The sequence below is a fragment of the Nothoprocta perdicaria genome, unplaced genomic scaffold, assembly GCF_003342845.1.
Source record: "Nothoprocta perdicaria isolate Ctin4 unplaced genomic scaffold, notPer1 scaffold_31, whole genome shotgun sequence".
Classification (NCBI taxonomy): Eukaryota; Metazoa; Chordata; class Aves; order Tinamiformes; family Tinamidae; genus Nothoprocta; species Nothoprocta perdicaria.
In genome coordinates, this window is record NW_020455544.1 from 1,714,962 (window position 1) to 1,733,859 (window position 18,898).

Here is an 18,898-nt window from a genome sequence, read left to right on the forward strand (position 1 = left end):
TGGTTTTGTTTGTGCTTAAGATCATTTTTTTTGGGGGACAGGAATTTAGGAATTTAGTTTCTAAGATAATCACCGTGGCTAAGATGCTTGAGTATTTTCATTGGTGGTCGCAAAAATTGTCTGTCGGTTGTTATTGAGTGTTAATGGAAGTCCTGGTTCAGGTTTTCTGAAGTATTTAGTATTTGCAGATGTTGCTAAAGTCAGTACAGTCTCACTTTGAGCATGTGAAGTGTTACATAATGTCAGCTACTTTGGAAAAAATGCTTATCTCATTATGGATATCCAAAAGTGGAGGATAATTTTGTCTTAATCTGTTTCTCAAAGCCTTCATCTGTCAAGTAGGGATTAAACTATGTAACTGCAGAAGAATTTTAAGTTAATTTCAGTGGTTTGTCAAGCACTGAATCTATGGGGATAAATACTTCAGAACAACTGCATTACATTCAAGAATAAGGCCTGAAATAAGCACCATACATTTTATTTCATTAATGAGTTAGCCTGTCAAAAACAAAGAACCACAGAACAATTAAAGCCAACAGTAATTAATTTATATAGGAGAAGAAAGTTTGCATTTAGTTAGTCTGTTTCTCTGGCTTCTGGTGTCAGATGTAGATTTCCTGTTCAGAAAGTCATTCTCTCTAAACTCAGCCATTTGTAGTCCTTGTTTCCTCCCCAGTCCCCAAATGGGGCCCAGTCTGCTCTCCAGGTCCAGTTGTTTTCCTGTTTTTCCTGTTGCCTTTAGTTGCCCTCTGAGTTCTGTTCTCCTTCCCCAGAAGTTTCACTTTCCCAGATCCGTAGTTGTAGCTTCTGTAGCTGTTTTACTTTTCCCTCACTGAGTGATGGTTGTCCACATTTCCCACCTGAACACCTTGTTCCTCCCCATTTTGCACAACATTCGTGTTCTGTCTGGATTTGACTGAGCCAGGGCTCTTGCTTTCCTGCTGAGGTAGCAAGCTGGATGGGATTATCGAGAAGGACAAGTGAGAGATTTTCTGATTTTAGTTATAGTAGTCAACCCAACTGCAAGGAAATTATACTTGAGAGTAGCTACAATAGAAAATATTTGAATTTGCCCTATAGTTTCATGCTACATCATGTTCAACAGGATCATGCTCTGTTTCTGCAGGGTCATCTGCATCAGCTGTGAATTTGAAGACCGTAGGTGCTATCCGTGGGCATCTAATGATGTCTGTTAAATATAATGATTTATAGAGACTCAGCTGTGCTCCATGAAGATGGTATTTTCACAGAAACTTGCTCTTAAATGCTGTCTGCACTGAGCACATACAGAGTTCTTTTTTTTTTTTGGCAAAAAAAAAAAAAAGGAAGATTTTTAGAAACATGGTTTTAGATACTTCCCTTCTCTGTCCTTTCTTTCCCATCTAACTTCAGCAACTCTACTGTAGGGCATTTGAGTACTAAAAGTTTCCAAATAAAAGGTTGAAAGAGTATTTCTCTGAAATGGCTGAATAGTTTGGGCTGAAGTTTTCCAAAATAAATTCAGCCTGAGGCAGACAGCTGGTATGGGAAATTTCAACTAAGAGTTACAATTTGGATTAGTTTTGAGAAACTGAGAAGAGATTTGTGAAGGAGTTAACCATGGGTAGTGTTTCAAGTTCTACTAAGTATCGTTATCTAAACATATTCTTTCGTGCTTCGTGTAYACCTTACCCTTTGGTTTAAAATTGTTCTCTGTAGTAACCAGCTTCATGGAGGTAGTTCTTGCCTGTATTTCCTTTGGACAAGATAGAACTATGGAAGCAAAGTTTTCATGTAGCATGAAGCCGTTAAACATCAGTACTGTAGAACTGTTTTTATATTTAGAGTTTATAGAGTTAAAGTCTTTGAAATTATTTACTTCCCTAGAGTAAATAAAGTTGCTTTGTAGATAGGTAGTCTGTCGTTTGTATTAGAAGTGTCTTGGTTCTTCTATGGCTATTTATTGCTTACACCATGAATTTGTGCTAGAAGTAGCACTGTTATAGAACTCGCTCTCTTCGTTTTAACCTACACCCTGTCTGAAGCCCCATGCTGAGACGTCACTTCCTTAGTGTGCGGTCTGCAGTGTAATAAAAGAAGCCAAGTATACTCTTGTTTCCCTGTTCCCTGTGAGCCAGACCTACTTGCACTGATTTCAAAGTTCTGTCATTATAAAGCTTCTTCCTTCAGTTTTCCTTTTTTTTTTCCTTTGGTTTGTTTTTCTCTAACTCTTAAAAAAAAAAAAACAAAACAACAACAAAAAAAAACCTCTTATTTCACGGGATTTCAACCTGGGATTACTTTCATTACTGTAGGCCTTTTTGGACCGAATGATAGATCTTGATTTCTAGCATATGGCTGTGACCTCTCCAATCTGTTTTAAAATGTTTAAAAGCTAGTATCTTCTGTCATGCAAGGTTCTCTTTGCCAAATAGATGATCCCATCATCTTTGCTGTCTCAGAGTAACAAACCTCCGAGTACTYTATCTGTCAGGCCTTCCAATGTACGGCTGAGTGTTACAAATAAAGAGGGTTATTGGAGCTTCTAATTCTTGGACCTTCTAAGCTCTAGTGAAGCAGCAAGCAAGTCCTTGACAAAGGCAGATCTGATCATATAGAGACTTCTTGTGCTCTGGTGGTCCTGAAGCCCTCAAACTAGAATGAAAGCAGCCAGAAAAAGATGTCAGTTTGTCCTTGTGTATTCCATGGAAAAGCTATTTAAGGCATAAAAAGTCTTTCCCCAAGGCATTTTATTCTAGCTTCCAAACCACCCATCCTGCGAATAGTAGGATAGAGGAGTGAAAGCTCAGGACAATCTGAAAGTAGTTTCTGTTCCACAGACCTGTTAAAAAGTACAATATGATGTTAAAAGCTTTGAACATTGTTAATGTGATAGGAGAGCTCTCAGGACTTAGAGTACCTAGTTCTGCATGATGTAACTTATGGTTCTTTGGCTCTCCCACAGATGCAGAAGTCAGTTTGTACTCRCATGAAGTCTGGAAATTTTAAGATAACTTTGAATACCCTTTCTCTCTATTGTTCTCTATATGCTTCTGTCTTACCCCCTAAACCTGATTTCAAAAGGAGGTGATAGAGGATGATGTTACTATTGAGGAGTGGTGTATGTGGAGAGTACAAAGACATGTAGCTGATGCACTCAACCTCATGGCGGAAATGGTATAAAAGACGTCTTAAGTATTATTCTAACAGATTTAAAAAAAAAGTTAAAACTTAAGAGTTAATTTTATGGATATTAGGTGACTTAAAAACAAAATATTAAACTCTCTAGAGCAAATGCATGCCACCTACTGCTAGGTAAAGGTAAGTTTCAAAGATGAGAAAAGGAAGAGGAGGAGATGGCAKTCAGAGCACCCCTTAAGGCACTTGAAGCTTGGTGAAGGTGTCAGAGGTGCAGTTCGATACTGCCCAGTGGCTTCTATCGGCAACAGGTTGTTGGGTTAAATGGATCTGTAGTTTTAAATGATATTGCTTTCCTATGTTCTTGACTGATAAAAGTTATTGAACATTGAGCTGTTTGGTGAAATTTTCTTAGAACATGAAGCCAGCTGAGTGTAGAAATGCTGTGTTTTGAAAAAGAAGCTTTGCCTTTCTGTAACCCCCCAAAATTTTTATAAGGGAACAGTGTGTTTAAGGGAAAAGGGAGGAATAAAAACTCCAACTTGTTTTCTCATCACAGCACACTGAGAAAATGTTTAGACAGATCTATATAACCTTAGCAATATTATGTTCTATAGAACTGGCAAGGGCTTAGTTCTTAGTCTGAATGCTATGCTTGTTTTGAAATTTAAATAATAAACAATTTATATATGTGTATGTTTTAGCTTAAAATCACACTTTGTCAGATTTGGCTGTTAATAAAAGCTTATGGTGGAATGACACTCGTTCTATCCAGTGAAAATATGAACGGGACCACACAAAATGATTCCACTGTGTCATTTCTTTTACTGCTGTTCCATTAAAATAAACTACTTGCCACAGAAACTTACTTGTCACTTCCCACTTCTCAAAAATATTGCAAATAGTGTAGTTCTTAAAGCTTTTCTGCTTTTAGCTTTGGCTTCTACTTGAGTCTAAATTAGCAGAGGATCTCTTTATATTCTTCTCTACCATTCCTTTCCAATTGTGTATATTACCCAATCTTAAATATACTTTGTTAATGCAGGTTTTGGCTAATGTTGCTTATGGCTGCACCTGTACTAATCAGWTTGTATGTGTCATACTCATCGTGGTTTCTGTGATCACTGATTCCAGGAAAAAAAAGTTGCTTTTGATCTTACTGTATGTATTCTTCTGCCCATGGCTGCTTTAGTATTTACTTAGAGAAGTTCCTCTGGATAAAGTTTTTTACCTTGGTCTCATAGACTTTAGAGCTTACCTACCTCCACTGAAATAAAAGGAAAGGGCCTTTGTGCTTATGGGCCTTTACTGCGCTGGATAACTAGCTCATCTTTGTTGTGTGTTTGTGCTCCCTTCTATAACATCTGGTCCTATGTCATTCTCATTTCTGCTGGGCTTTCTTGAATCTTTAAAGCTATGAGTATACTTCTATTCAGCTGCTTGATTCAAATTTATTTTCTTCTGAGAATGGAATTTCACCCTTTTGAAGAGTATGAGAACAATGCTTTAATATATACTTTTGTCACTTTGGAGGGTTTTTGGACTAGAATTAGTTTAGAAAGTAGGACAACTGTTTTAGTAGAGAAATATTCTGCAATTTCTGCTTCAATAAGCACAAATGAAAAGTCACAAGATCTTTTGAATATCATCTTAAAACTTGACTATATAGATGTGGATAACTACAAATCACTAATGTCCAGAAAGTGAATTTGAAATTACATCTTTGATGTAATGTGATTAGCGATTTTACCAATATTAGGASATTAACCTATATTAATCTTAGAGAGGGGAAAAAAAAAAACTTTTTTGGCCTGCTTCAACATACGAGAATATTTTTCATTTTTAAGTAGAAAAATGTCTGTGCTGGCACTGAAATATGGAATAGGAGTGATTATTTTCTGCATTATTGATAATTGGTCAACAGATTTTTTTATTTTTTCCTTTTTTGATAGGAAGATAATCCAATAGGGAAAGGTAATATGTGGTTCCAGGATCTTTCACAGTTTCTGGTTTGTGAACACTATTACTTTTTCATTTGTAGGACTGAAATGAATGCAAGATGATGCTTACTCACGAAATAGTTTTCATGAAACTAGTATCAATGCTTTAGATTAACTTCAGCTAAGAGCCGCAAAAAATGCGGTAGGTAAAGTCTGTGGGTGGCTGCAGTATAGGTGAATTCTGATCTTGCAGTAGTAAGTGGGTCCCTTTTAAAATTCTAGGTGAATTTACAGAATCTTTCACTATAAATTTGGAAACTTCATTAATTACAGCAGAGAAAAACATGTGGATTTAGCAATGTTCCATAATGTTCCAGATGTGCTGATTTAAAATAAGTGACTGTCATCCTTTATCAATTAGGAAAACCAAAGGCAGTAAATAAAAAATAAAAAAAAAAAAAAAGAAATTGGTTTAAATTCTGTATGGCTATGGTACCCATATGGCCAGTATGTAAACTGAAAGCCATCGCAGTACTTGCACTTCAAAAGGAAAATGTCTCCAGTGTAAGCATAAGCCTGCAACTGTGTGCCCCCTGGGCAAGATGGGGGCACACCTTGCACTTATTTATATTGCTGCACTAGGATAAGGCTTTTTAGCCTCATATATGATAGCACAGCAATGGCAAATCCTGAAGTTAGAGAGCTTGAATATGAGGCTATAGCATGTGATACTTCTCATTGGTCCATCATCTCCATATTCCTCTTTAATTATAAGGGCTTGTATTTTACTGGATATAATTATTAAAATAATGTATATTTACTGAAGAGTGAAAGTTCCTTATTTCCTAGTGTTTATTTAAAATCTGAATATGAAGTAGTTCATCTTTTGTTCTGCRCATACTAATGTGAATATATACCCTACTAGACTGTGGGATGAAGAATGTTGTGAGGAAGGTTTTAGGATAAGGAATTGCCACATACACTTGTTATATAGTCACAAATACTTTGATATATTTCATAGCATTATATCATGTTCAGCAGAGTAGTTAGACGGTGTTAAGACAATCTCCAAATGATTGAAGTAGAGCATCAGAATTCAAAGAATTCCAAGTGATAAAAATTTGCTACTAGTGTCTTAGTAGGGCTACATTTCTACTCTGGTAGCATCAGAGGGTGAAATGTTAGATTGGTTGTGAACCCGTCTAACAGAGGTTTTGATTTTTGGATGGATTTTATTTTTATTCTTTAACATCCTTAATGAAAGTTCTTGTGTGAAGTTTCATTCAGTGTGTATTTCAGCTTGTGAAAAATAGCTCCCACAGCTGATGAACCTGTAAAATTGTTGCATCTCTCTATGCCATTAGTCTCCTGCACCTTCCCTTAGCTTAGCAAGGATGTGGACAACATGTGCTGCCCGCAGCGCTCACCAGCTGGCGGGTGGGTAACTCGAACTCTCGGGACTCTGCCTGAATGCATCACTTCTGCTGTGCTCCCGCCCAGCACTGTGCCAGCAGCCGAGCGCCGCGCGCTCTCCCCTGCACTCGCATCTTCTGGCTCCTCGGCACGCAGGCCGTGCCAGCTGCATAAGCCAGTAAAAGCATATAGGAAAAATAAATTTGTCATAGGAAAAGTACAGAAGAGTGATTACTTTCATGCGAGACTACAGTAAAGACACTGTTAGACTGGTAATGCTGAAAAAGAGCTCACAAAATTGGTGTTTTTTTTGTCAATGGTAGTGTGCTTGAGGACGCTTCTACTCAGAGGATTAGAACCAAAATTTGTTTTTCAAAAGTGCTGCAATGTTAATTTTTTAATAATTATATGAATGGATGAGACAAGGTGATACCATTCTGCTCTATCATTCTCGAAGACTCCTCTGTAATAGTGAAGGGTATGCAAGCTATTATTCAAAGAGACACAAGAGATACAAAATTATATATGATGAGGAAGAAATACTGTGAAGTAGTTGCAGTTTCTTCAGTAGTTTATTAAATGTCGAAATATTTTGCTTTTTCACACACTATTAGTATTGTGACATGAAATAATAGGGAAATAAGATAGTACTTACAATAGGAAAGTGAGAAGGTACCATTGAAGTACATTTTGTGTTCTTATCTCTSTAAATGTGCACTTACCATTTTCCCTTATTTTGGGGAGATCCATTACTATAGGGAAATATTATTATAGGGAATCCGCATGGGTGGATACTTCTTTATCTGAAAAACTTCAGTTGTAATTGCAAGTAATAGCTTCAGGATTTCTGTGATTGTGTGTCCTATTCTTTATCCTTTAAAATAATTTTGAAGTACCATGCAGAAGCTGTGTCATTGAATGCTTTGGTTTTAAAGTTCTTAGCCTGGGTGGACTTGCCTCTATAACAACATTGTAGATTCTGGTTTTCATGGGTTCTGTTAAACATATATGAATTCTCACAAAAATCATCAGTACGTCTAAAATTAACATTAAAAAAATAGTGTACTTAGTGGTTGTCAGAACAGCCTTAAAACAGTGTGCAACTGCATCAGTTATTTAAATTACAAGAGTAAGGTCAGTCTCACTAAGTTGTGTTTCAAGCATTTTATTGATGTGTCAGACCTGATTTCTGGCCTTTGGTCGAGGTCTGTTCTTCACGTGGCAGACGCAGCTATTGAAGATCAAGGAGTTTTATTGCACTTGGAGGTGTGTAGATGGTGGGATGTTGTCACATTTCGTAAAGTCAAAACACTGAGATTAGAAGCTGTGCAGAACTTTACAGGTGCTTAGATAGGACAGTTGCAGGCAACCTTGTCAAAACTTGCAGGAACTAATCTGTATCAAAGACCAGATTTTCTATTCTCCTGAAAAAAGGTAAAATGCAGTAAAATCTTCTAAAAAAAATCCTGCAAAAATGCAGTAGGACTTTTTCATGGGATAAATATTCCCTGTGTGACAAAGCTAGCAAAGACTGCCGCCTTTTCTACCTCTCTACCTGTTCATGGTATAAGGTGATGGATGGACTAGAATAAGGAGGTCTGGATAAGACAAGAGAATGGGCCGGGCAAACTGCACTGTGTCAATTCCTCTCCTGCTATAAATTGCCTCAGCACTTTTGAAGTAAGGGAGAGTGTGTGTCGGGGGGGAGGTCATCTGTTTCCCTGGTTAGTTTTGAATGTTCATAATATGAAACTATGTCAAGGTGCAGAATGTTGCATAAGGCAAGCCAAGAAAAGAATTTTTTTGTAATAAAACAGTAATATGGTAAAAGTTAGAAGGGTTTTATGCTAGCATAGTCAATATAAGATAGTGTCAAGGCTAAGACTAATACTGGTGTAGCTTATGACAATTTGTCTTGAGAAGAGAGGCAGTGCTCTTTTGGCTTCAGAATATGGGCTTCTATTAATGCTAAATTAATTTTCTTCAGTTGATCAGAGGATCTTACTGTTGATATGCTTTGTGGGAGCTGGACTTAGCAATGCCGGAAAGATGTTTTGTGCTGCTAGATTTCTAATGAACCTTCAGATACTTTAGCTATAGCTATTTCTTTTTCTCTGATAGTCTAAAACTTGACAGAAATTATATATAAAGTATAAAACCAGTTGCCCAATTTCCTTGTATTTTGGGATGTAGTTTGGATGAGGAAAATTTCAAGAGACACATGTTCCAGAAGATTCCCAACATTTAGTTTTTCCACTGTGTTAAACCATGTGACAGCCCCAGGAACTTAAGTAATTCCCATGTCTATATGAAGGCTTAAGTGCTGTCTTAAAGTCATCCTCCATTTCCTAATACTTTTTTTTAATCTGCGGATCTCCTGCTCACTTGAGCGTTTTTTTTTCTGAATATTTCTGGAACTGCCCCCATCAAGGTTTTAATTAGCAATGATTATGATGTGCAAGTGTGTGCATTTATATAAAAGAGCAGGGAAAAGACTTCAGCCTAGTTGTTTGGATATGTCTCTAGGAAGGGGAAAAAAAGTAGTTCATAGAGGTTTTTATCCCTTAGTGAGTACATAGATTCTGGGGATTGCCCCCTCAGTCATATTTYGAGAGAGGGAAAAAATGTTAGAAGGAACACTACATCAAAATGTGAATCTCTGCAAAGCTGTGCTGTTAATTGCAGTGGTAGTTTATGAGGCACTCTATTAGAATGTATTTCAATAGAATTAATGTGTTTGAGATTACTGTGGTGATGGCTGCTTCCCCTGAAAGGAAAACAGTATGTTCTCAATGAGAAATCCCACACAAATGGATGAAACATGGTTTGTGACTTTCACTTATGCTCTCTCTCTTTTCCTTTTGGAAATCATTCCAGTTTTTCTTTTGAATTGGCATAAGCTGTTCTTGAGCAACTAACAACTTTTCTAGCTTACTCCACCCTCTTTTCCTGGATTTCTCATGCTTCCAAATAGCACTGAGAATATGGTTAGCCATTTAATCACTGAATTAAAAGAGCCTTTTGACTATTTAAGTCCTTTGCTATACTGCTTTTTGATGTAGTGTTTTGGTTTGCCTTTTTTTCGTCTTTGGACCACAGAGGTTAAGTAACTTTAATTTATAAACTTGTCCATTTTTACAAGAAAGGGCCAGTTTCTCAAAAATTGAAAAAGATCTTCTGGCTATAGAAGTCGTAGCTGACTGAGAATATATGCTTAAATTTTTAGGGTTTAAACTGCATTAATTTCTCAGAACTTGGTGTGTAAAGTACTACTAAGTCTAGTAATAGTTTTCATTGATATAAATGAAGAAATTAGAATGTGGACTTGTTTTCTTCCTTTCACAGGTTCTGTTTGACATGAGCCTCAGCTAGCTTGACTGCCAGTTGGGTGAGCTGCTGCAGTTGTAGGCTTTCCTCATTGGCACTTGCCACACAACTGCACAAAAGCTCCAGTCCTGCCTCTTACAGAGGAGTGATATTAGTAGCAGCTGGAGAATTTTAAAATATTAATTTCCTTAAGTATTCAGCAGACACTGGGCCTGCTGGTGGGCTGCTTTGCATTCTTGTAGCATGGTCTCCTGTGGGTGGAGAAGCTGGAGAGTCAGTAGCTTCCTAGGTGCACACCGGAGTGGCCCTGGCACCAGCTCCTCTCTAATTCCTCTGAAATTGCTGTTGGAGGGAAAAAGCAGAGGTGATGTCAGGTGGGGTGGAGGCCCAGCAGTCACCAGCTGCTGAGAACAGCTGTTGTTATTGGTAGTAGCTGGAGGTAGCCTGAATAGCTTATGTTTAAAACTAAACTTTATTTTTTTCATTTCATTTTTGTTGGGTGGAGTGACGTTCTAACAGGTCAGAAATTGGGATCTGGATTAACTAGAATAGCAGCTTGTGAAACTGCAAGACTGAGCTGGTCATACACTCTTCATATGTGTTCTGGTAGTATCCTCAACAAATATGGACTCACATACTGCCATTCTTTCTGGAATTACTTCTGTTGACCAATATTTGTGTTGCATAGCTGAGAAAGGCTACACTGGTTTAATTATCACTGTTAGAAGTGGCCTCAGTGACTACAACAGAATTCTTCCTGCTCTAGTCAGTAGTTGCTGTAGTCAAGAGTCAGATGCAACACCCATATCGTTGTGCTGCCTTTTGCAGAACAAGACTGATTACTCTGTAGTGTGATTTGTCTCCTCCAAGAATAGTATAAAATCACATCTTATAACTTCTACGGTTAGTAAAATATGGTTTTGTAAATAGTGTGTACTTCTGAAGCTTGGTCCATTGTTGTTAATAGTGAGGCACTGATGTTTGTGCATAGTCTYTTTGGATATGAATGCACAACAAAAACCATTGCTGACCTTTTTTTCCTATGTATAGTTCATGTTACTTAGAAAGCCATCCTTGTCTTCAGCAGGCAATTGTACATTTTAAGACAAAATGAATTTTCTTTGAATATCTGTATATTTGTTTTTATTCTTCATGTCACATTCCTCTTCAGAATTTCTACTGATAGGTCTTGGGTTATTTCATAATTAATCTTACTGTAATCTGTACTATTTATAAATTTTAAATACATAAACTGTAACACTATGTACTAGGTGTCATGAAACCTTGCAGTACCAATCACTCTAAGATGCAGCAGCTCACTGGCATTTCTCTCACAGAAGGAAGACATTCTTTATTGATAAATGTTAACCATACTTTAGAGTATTAAATTATTTGTACTTTTGCACTATTCAGAAAATGTTAATTTAGAGCTGAAGAGTCTTTCCTTCCCAATGGCTTTTGGCCCATCTCTCTAATGAGCAGCCTACCTGTGGTGCCTGGCAGCAGGTGTCTGGCAAAGACTCTGCAAACATTTTGAAGTGTCATTTATTAACTAGCAACTTGTGAAATAAGTTTCAAATTCTTAGTATTCAAGTCTGAGCCAAGAAGTGGGGGGAGAAAAAAAAAAAAAAGAACAATACTGAAAAGAAAAATTAAAGCAGTTTATATTTTCTAATATAGAAACAAGCAGTTCCATGAAGCTAGTGAACACCTTCCTTGTGTTGGATACAAAGAACTCGCTGGAAGTCAGTGACTTTCATTTCTTTTATATTATTTAAATCAAATGTATCAATTTATCTGCAGAGTTGAAAAGTGTGGTCAATGCTATGGAATGTTAGTATTTCATCAAGAACTTAAACATGCTTTACTATGAAATTAAGATGTACTAATTTTGTGTTGGCTACCCACATCTCCAGGGCCTGATTCATATTGCATTTAAGCTGATGTGAGGTTTTAAACTAAGCTACTGTAAGTTAAAAGCTGTGAAGTATATTTTTCATATTTACTTTATATTTACTTAACTCTTTTTCAGGGCTGTAATGCGTTCATGACCTCCACCTAGTTTAGTTGGATTTTTTTGTATTGTATCATCCCAATGTCCTTGATTTTACAATAATGAGCTGTAAATCTGTGATCTTGATTGCAGAGCTGACAATACCTTGACAATGCTGATTTAGTTTTTGGTGATAACCACAATGCAAATGGAGTATTAAGGACTGTGCAACAAAAACAGAAAAGGCCACTAAGACACTGTAATTTCTTAGAGCACCCATTTCTATGCTGTTCTGGCGTAACTCCTCTTCTAGCAAAAAATATAAGTCCAAATCATTTTTGATGGTACTTCAAAAACGGAAAGAGCATGACTGGTGACATGAGTAGTGCAGAAATTTACACCTGACTCAAGTGATGCTTCCCAGGTGTACTTTCCTATGGTTGCCTGAGCTTTTTTATTTTTTATTTTTTTCTCTCCCATAAACAGTCACCATGACCACCTGCAGGCAGAGCCAGGGCTATATGTAATGTGTGTGTATATACACATATGTGTATATATACATATATACATGTGTGTATATATATACACACACATGTTTGTATATGCCTGTTTTGTTTTCTAGCAGAGTAACAATGATGTATTTTAAAAATTTGGTCCAGAAAGGTGACAAGAAGTATTTTGCAAGAAGGCTAGAATGTATGTAACTCATCCACAGCGTTTCAAATCTTGTAGTGTCCTTGAAGAGATTTAAAGCTCTTGTTTTATATATACAGCTCTTATCTTGGATAGAAGCTTAACTTGGAACTGTTGGAGTGTTGGGAGACGATGCAAACTTTGTTTGCACCAATATAAATCACTGTCTCTAGCAGTTGCGCCAAGAGGTGATTAGGAAAGAAGACATGACGGCAACAGTGCTGCTCAGCTTTCATACTCCCAAACCAGCATGTTTGTTCCTTGAATGCTGTCATCTGCTTGAAGGATTGAACAGAGATAACATGTTCCCCACAGCGGCCATCCAGGCGAGTTCCCAAATCACGAGCCCTGTAACGTATGTTGTGGAGGCCTGTGATGTTCATGTACGTCCGACTTTCCAAACCACTGAAGAAGTTGAATATGACCAATCCCTTGAAAAGCTTCAGTGAGAGCCCCCAAAAGTAGATGGTGTGAATGGCCTTCCTACYGCGGCATAATTGCAAGCAAATGCCAGGTAATATGTATGGTATGGTCTAATGGGGAGTTATTCAGTAAAGCACAATGCTCACCTGGGGCCATAACAGGAAAAGTTTATCATTAGATAAGCTGTTAAAGTTAGAAATCCCTTTTCAAGGTCTGTTTCAAAATTTCATTAAAACTAAGAATTGATTCAATCCATAATCACAAAATGATTTTGAAGTGGGTTGGTAAGCGAGAGAAACTAAGTTTATTGTGTTTCTTTCTAAATTATTTGAATTAATCTGCCAGCTGAGAGAGATAGATAAGTTGTTCGGAGTTTAGGTGTCTTCACAACTTTTTAAAATATTGGTTGTCTTATGTCATGTTAGCCTTGAAAAATATTTTCAAAGGTAGGRGGAGTGCGTTGTGTTAGATTTCTTTTTTTTTTCTTCAAGAACAAGTTGGCAGTCAAGAAATTGCTRTTGCATGCTGAATTCTTCAGGTATCCATGCCCTGTGCCAGATTGTCCTAACTAACAAGAATACCAATCAGCATATAGTGCCACTTATTCTGCCTGTAGAATTTTGGCCTTTGGTATCTTTCTATAAATGAAAATGTGTTTTTTAAATTAAAAAAATCAAAGCCATCAAGAAAGGAAAAAGGGAACAGAGTGCATACAAGTATTCCATATTCTGAGATAATATCTGTTCACAGAAAATACCAGAATTTCAGAGCTACTGCCCAGCTTCCAGCTGGCAAGAATATTTTTATTTGCAATTATAGCAAAGGTGGTGGTTATGCTGTTTTGCATTGCAAAGTGTTCCATGTCCCATGTTGTATCATGTCTCAGAGTAGGCCAATACAAAATCAAGAATGAAAGAAATGAGACTTTGAAGATATTTGTTTTTTCCAGCTCAGTAACTTAATATTTCATCAAGGGCCTTCTGGGAGCTGATCTGAATATACTGGAGCGAAGAGAGAAGCCAGGGAGGAACTCTAATGAACCCTCAGTATACATTCCGGACGGCCTTCAAACAATTTGGCGGCTGTAATTTTTTAAAACATTCCAAACACTCATCTCTCATTGTCTTTTGTGGTTTGGACAGGAGATTGTTGATTGTTGGACTGGTTTGGAGGTAGTCCCTCGAGTGAAATTGTGGATCCTACCTCACACATTATCATCTATATTTGCATATAATTGAGACATAAGCTTTTTGGCGATCTGCAAAAGGAATGCTGTAGAGCTTATGTTAAACTTTCTAAGAACAAACACAATAGGAATTGCCATCCTAGGATGTAGGTCAAGAATTTTTCCACTGAATATTCTTTATTAAATCTATGAAATCCTCTGGATGTTGTCAGATATGAGTTAAAGGAAAGACCTGTATCCAAGGCATCCTTTTCTGAATATTTTCTGAGCAGAGTAATTTGAGATTGMCTCTAGATTCTGTTTTAGGAAACCAAAATTATTTCAAGCTTGCCCATTTCTGATTTTTGCCCCTTTCTGAAAAAAAAAAATCCAAACAAAAGTTAGGTAATTTGCATAAATAACATCTATGCATGAGAGTGGCAGTGGTGGGTAGCGGGGTGGAAATCACAGAGGCACTTTGTAATGAACAGGACTCCTGCAGCAACGAGCAGGGTGAGAGGTAACTTCGGCAATGACTTACATTACATAATACCTCCCATCTGTCTGCAGATGTGTGAGTTTGTTTAAATGTTTTATGGGTTTTTTATTACACTGTAATATAGTCCCAACCCCTCTGCAGTTGCCAGTTTAGTCACAAAACATAATAAATTTAAAAATACCTAATGCTTCAGCTATTCAATGATTTTCTGACAGGGCCTCCYAGTGCAATTATAGTACCACTGTGTCTCTGAACTACTTATGTTTGGGATGTGTAGAATAACAGTTTTAATTCTCTGATCCTGTTGTAGCATTCYCTGAGTTTAAAGCCAATTTGAATGTTCTGTACGCCTACTGAATCAACGAAATTGCTGTTCTCTCTTTGTTCCTTTTAAGTGTTGTGATAGCATAGGCTAGATGACATAACTTGTTTTATCCTCTCAAAACCCAGCATCTTACTTTCGGATGCCTCCTTTTAAAATCCTCCTCAGATAAATAGTGCTTTAGCATTTCAGCTGACAATTAATGCTCTGAATGAACTTGTGCCACTGAGGATCAGGGAAGTAGGAGACGAATGACTGGGAAGTGCAGCCTTAACTTTGATGTCTCTGAATTTCTAAAGACAGAAAGTGGGTGCACATACTGACCTATGAGGGAAAATTCTGTGAGGTTCCTTTATATGATCACTTTTTAAGGAGGAAAGGTAGGAATAGAAACCTCTTTTTTTGTAATTATTGACATTCAGACCTTTTTTTTTTTTAAAAAAAAAAAAAAGGAAAAGGAAAAAAAGCCAAAGAATCCATATAGGTTTAATAAACTTCACTGCATATTGAATTCAGTATAGTAGTAATAATTGCCAACACATTGTCAGCCCTTTTGAATGCTTTGTAAATGCAGAGTTGTGTATGTACCTATGCCAACTATAATTTCATTTTGATTAATTAGGTAGATTATTCTTTTGATTATTTAAGTATTCTTGCATTTTTATTTTGCTCTTTTGTGAGCTGTTTTCTGTCTCTAAATACTCATTCTTCATTGGTTTGTGTTGAGTGGCTATGTACTGGGCTCTAGTTTCAGGGCGAAAGATCATTTACACTTCTTTCGTATTAGTGGATCAGTCAATTATTCTTACATGGAAAGAAGTCAATGAGATGTTTAATTCAAGACCAAGTGTAACATAATATGAAACACTTTGGTAATTTAGAGTGTTTCTCCTTGTGAAAATGAAATATTAGCAACATCCATCTAAGTCGAAAAGAAAGAATTTTGTCCTAATTTTAGCCAGATGGAAGCAGCTTACAAGCAGGGGTGAGGTGGGAGATACTTCCTTCTACTTASAGCTTTGTGACTCGGGCAGCGAGTGCGTGTGCTGCCTACGGGCAGGACATCTGAAGCACATGTAGGTGTCCCGCTTCCTAGGCACGAGAGCTGCCTGTACACTGCAAAGAGCTGAGAAACCAGGTTTGAGAAAGAGGCGTGAAGCACGTAAGCGCTGCCCAGGCCCAGCAGAGTATCACCCCAGTTGCTGTGAGAGGTGGGGGAGCCAAGGGCAGAGAGGTTGGCTGAAGCTGGCTTTGTGTAGCCTTGTGAAGGAAGGGGCCTGATTTTGTTAGAAGCTTTTCCTCTGTTTGGGAAGAGCTAGCCAACTGTCCCCTTTTCTGCTTTCCACCATCCTCACAGGAATCGGGCAGAAGGCCCAGAAGCTCCTTCTCTGCTCTACCCGGGTGATGCACACAGRGTGCCAAGAGTCCTCCTCCAAGCAGCCACAGCAAGAAAGGGCCAGAGGCTACTTCAGAGAGCCCCTTACTCACAGCACAGATACTTTGGGGGCTGGAAGGGAAGTAGTAAAAGGCAGCTGGGAGCGCTGCCAAGTGTCACACATTTGGCAGCTTTGTCACACATTCCTGTAATTTGGGATTTGGCTGTGCTGCAGCAAGACTTGCAGGTTTCTGCTTGAAGTTTTTCTTGTTTACCACACGGGGCCACTGTGGCACTCTTGAGCAGGAAACATGGAGCATCTGCTCCCTGCAGGACCTGAGGCAGGAAGGAGCTCCTGGGAGGTAGCAGCCATGCATGGGCAGGACCTTTTCCACTACTTGTTCCTTTGCTTCACTGTAACTCCCTGGAACAACCTGAGCATCCCAGGAACCCTCTATCACTTCTTGACTAAGCGAGTTCCCTGGCAGCCCTGGGCTAGCACCAACTGATCCCAGAACTTGTTTGCACTAATCTGGTTCAGAGCTCTCCATCCAGCTGGGAGCACCTAATCCTGGTGCCAAGGGTTGTGTAGTGCTTTACTTTGCCCCAAGGGCAGGGAGCGCTGATGATAGCGTTAGGTATTTGGTTCCCAAGAATTACACAGGGGCAAACTGAAGATGAGATTATATAAAATTGTTCAACAGTAACAGAAAGCCAAGTTAGTGCGACAAGTTAAAGTCATATAATTGCTATTAAGTATATGTGATATGTTGAGGTAATGAAGTTCTCTGGTGGTGGCAAAAGCACTGGAGTTTTTGGTTAAATAATCAGAACAGCATGCTCACTTATTTCATTAAGCAAATGCTGTGTAATTGGATTTAATAAGGCTACAGTATTGTTTTTTATAGCAGTACCTGAAATGAAGTACCACTTTTATAGATTTATTACATTACTATTTTTGCATACAGTTAGGAAAGCAGAGGTTTTTTGTGCATTTGTATTTGATACATTGTGGAGTTTAGGCTAAATTTTCTAGTTAGATCCATGGTGGTAAGGAGGTTTCCTTGGTTATACCTTTTACTATAAAAGCGCTAAATTGAAAAGGTGAGTTTTTTATACAGTTCTCTACATGCTTCCAACAAATTAAGAGATAATTCCAGAGTTCTCATATTGACTTTTCCTTCTGTTACAAGCACATATAGCTTCTTCCTTAGAGAACAAGGCCATGGAGATTGTTCCTCTGAAGGAGCTGGGAGAAAGCTGAGCTGGCCATTCCGCCTGTTTTTCCCCAGGGCAAGCAGCTCGCTGGCCCGGAGCAGCGAGTCTCAGGGGCCCTGACATCTACTTGAAGCCGAGCTGACCACGCTGACCCACCGCAGCTCTGCCGCTCGCTTGCGGGGGAGTGCATCGGGGTTGGTTTTCAATTTAGACAAGATGTTGTGTGAGTCACCCTGCCCCCTGCCCTCCCACCAGTGCTATGAATAATAAACTCGGTGAGAAATTTCAAGCCAACTGATGTGCTGCCAGGGCACAGCTCCTTCTCCCCGCCGTCCTTTCCCCCTCTGCTCCTTGCTGGACCTGCCTGCTCTGTTGTGGGTGGAGGTGAAGCACAGCTGGAAGAGGCTGATGCAAATGACACTGGTAAGTGAAGGAGGAGGATCTAAATCTGAGCCACCCTRGGGAAAAGAGGCTTAGGTCATAGGAGGGTAGAATGCGAAGTATTATTATGATGAAAAAGTGAAAAAAATTACATCAAGTGTTTGTTTAAGGATCAGAAGTCCTGACCCAGCCCCTTTGGTTTGCCAAATATTACATGAAGCTACATAAAAACCGACTCTAACCTCTTGCAGTCCTCCCATTAGGTCACATTAAGCTTTGGCAGGGAGGATGGCCCTACTTGGTGGTTTTCTGATTTGTGGTTTGAATTTGGCCAACCTTACTTATTTAAATTTATTTTATTTTGTAAACGGTCAATGATAGAGTAAAACTCTAGAGTAAACTTGTTCTGGCCAGCACTTATTGTGGAAATATTTTGTATTATCAAGAGATCTTTGCAGAACAGCTAACAAATTAAAACAAAGCATTTCAAGCACATATTGAAATTCTTTCTGTAAATGAAGGAAATGTACTGATGGCTTCAAGCCATCGCTTTCAGTTGTTATCCACTTCCAGCCCTCTGGGCTTTTAAAAACGTGGTGTCTTTTCACTCTCACCATGAGGACAGCAGTCCCCCTGACTCTGGAGCAACCAGGGGAATGAACCAAAATGCACTGACCTGCTTTTAACTTGTTAACTTTTTAGCAAGTTTATCTTTCCTTCCCTTATGGATGCCTTGGTGAGCCCATTTGGTTATGTGGAGACTCAGTTTGGCTGTTGCCATTGAAGTTTGAAGAGCTGGTTCCAAGCAGAGATTTTCCTAATGGGAAARGCTATTAATTGCACACATACCTAGCTATATTTTGTCCATTGAAAATAGAATTTAAACTATAAATCAAGCTTGTTTTTTTAAGGAAAAGAAATTTGAGCCACATTGGGCTTAACAACATTTTTGATTTTCTTAAATTACGGTTTATTATTAGAAATGGTTTATTTTGTTATTGAATTGATAAGTGACTATCTGTGACACCAGGA

At 38.3% G+C, this 18,898-nt stretch overlaps 1 protein-coding gene across 1 annotated transcript in view; it reads left to right on the forward strand.

Moving 5' to 3' along the window:
- The window catches only part of ANAPC10 (anaphase promoting complex subunit 10), a 71,546-nt gene that overhangs the window by 41,430 nt on the left and 11,218 nt on the right, over positions 1–18,898 (forward strand). The gene's annotated exons all lie outside the window — the stretch shown is intronic.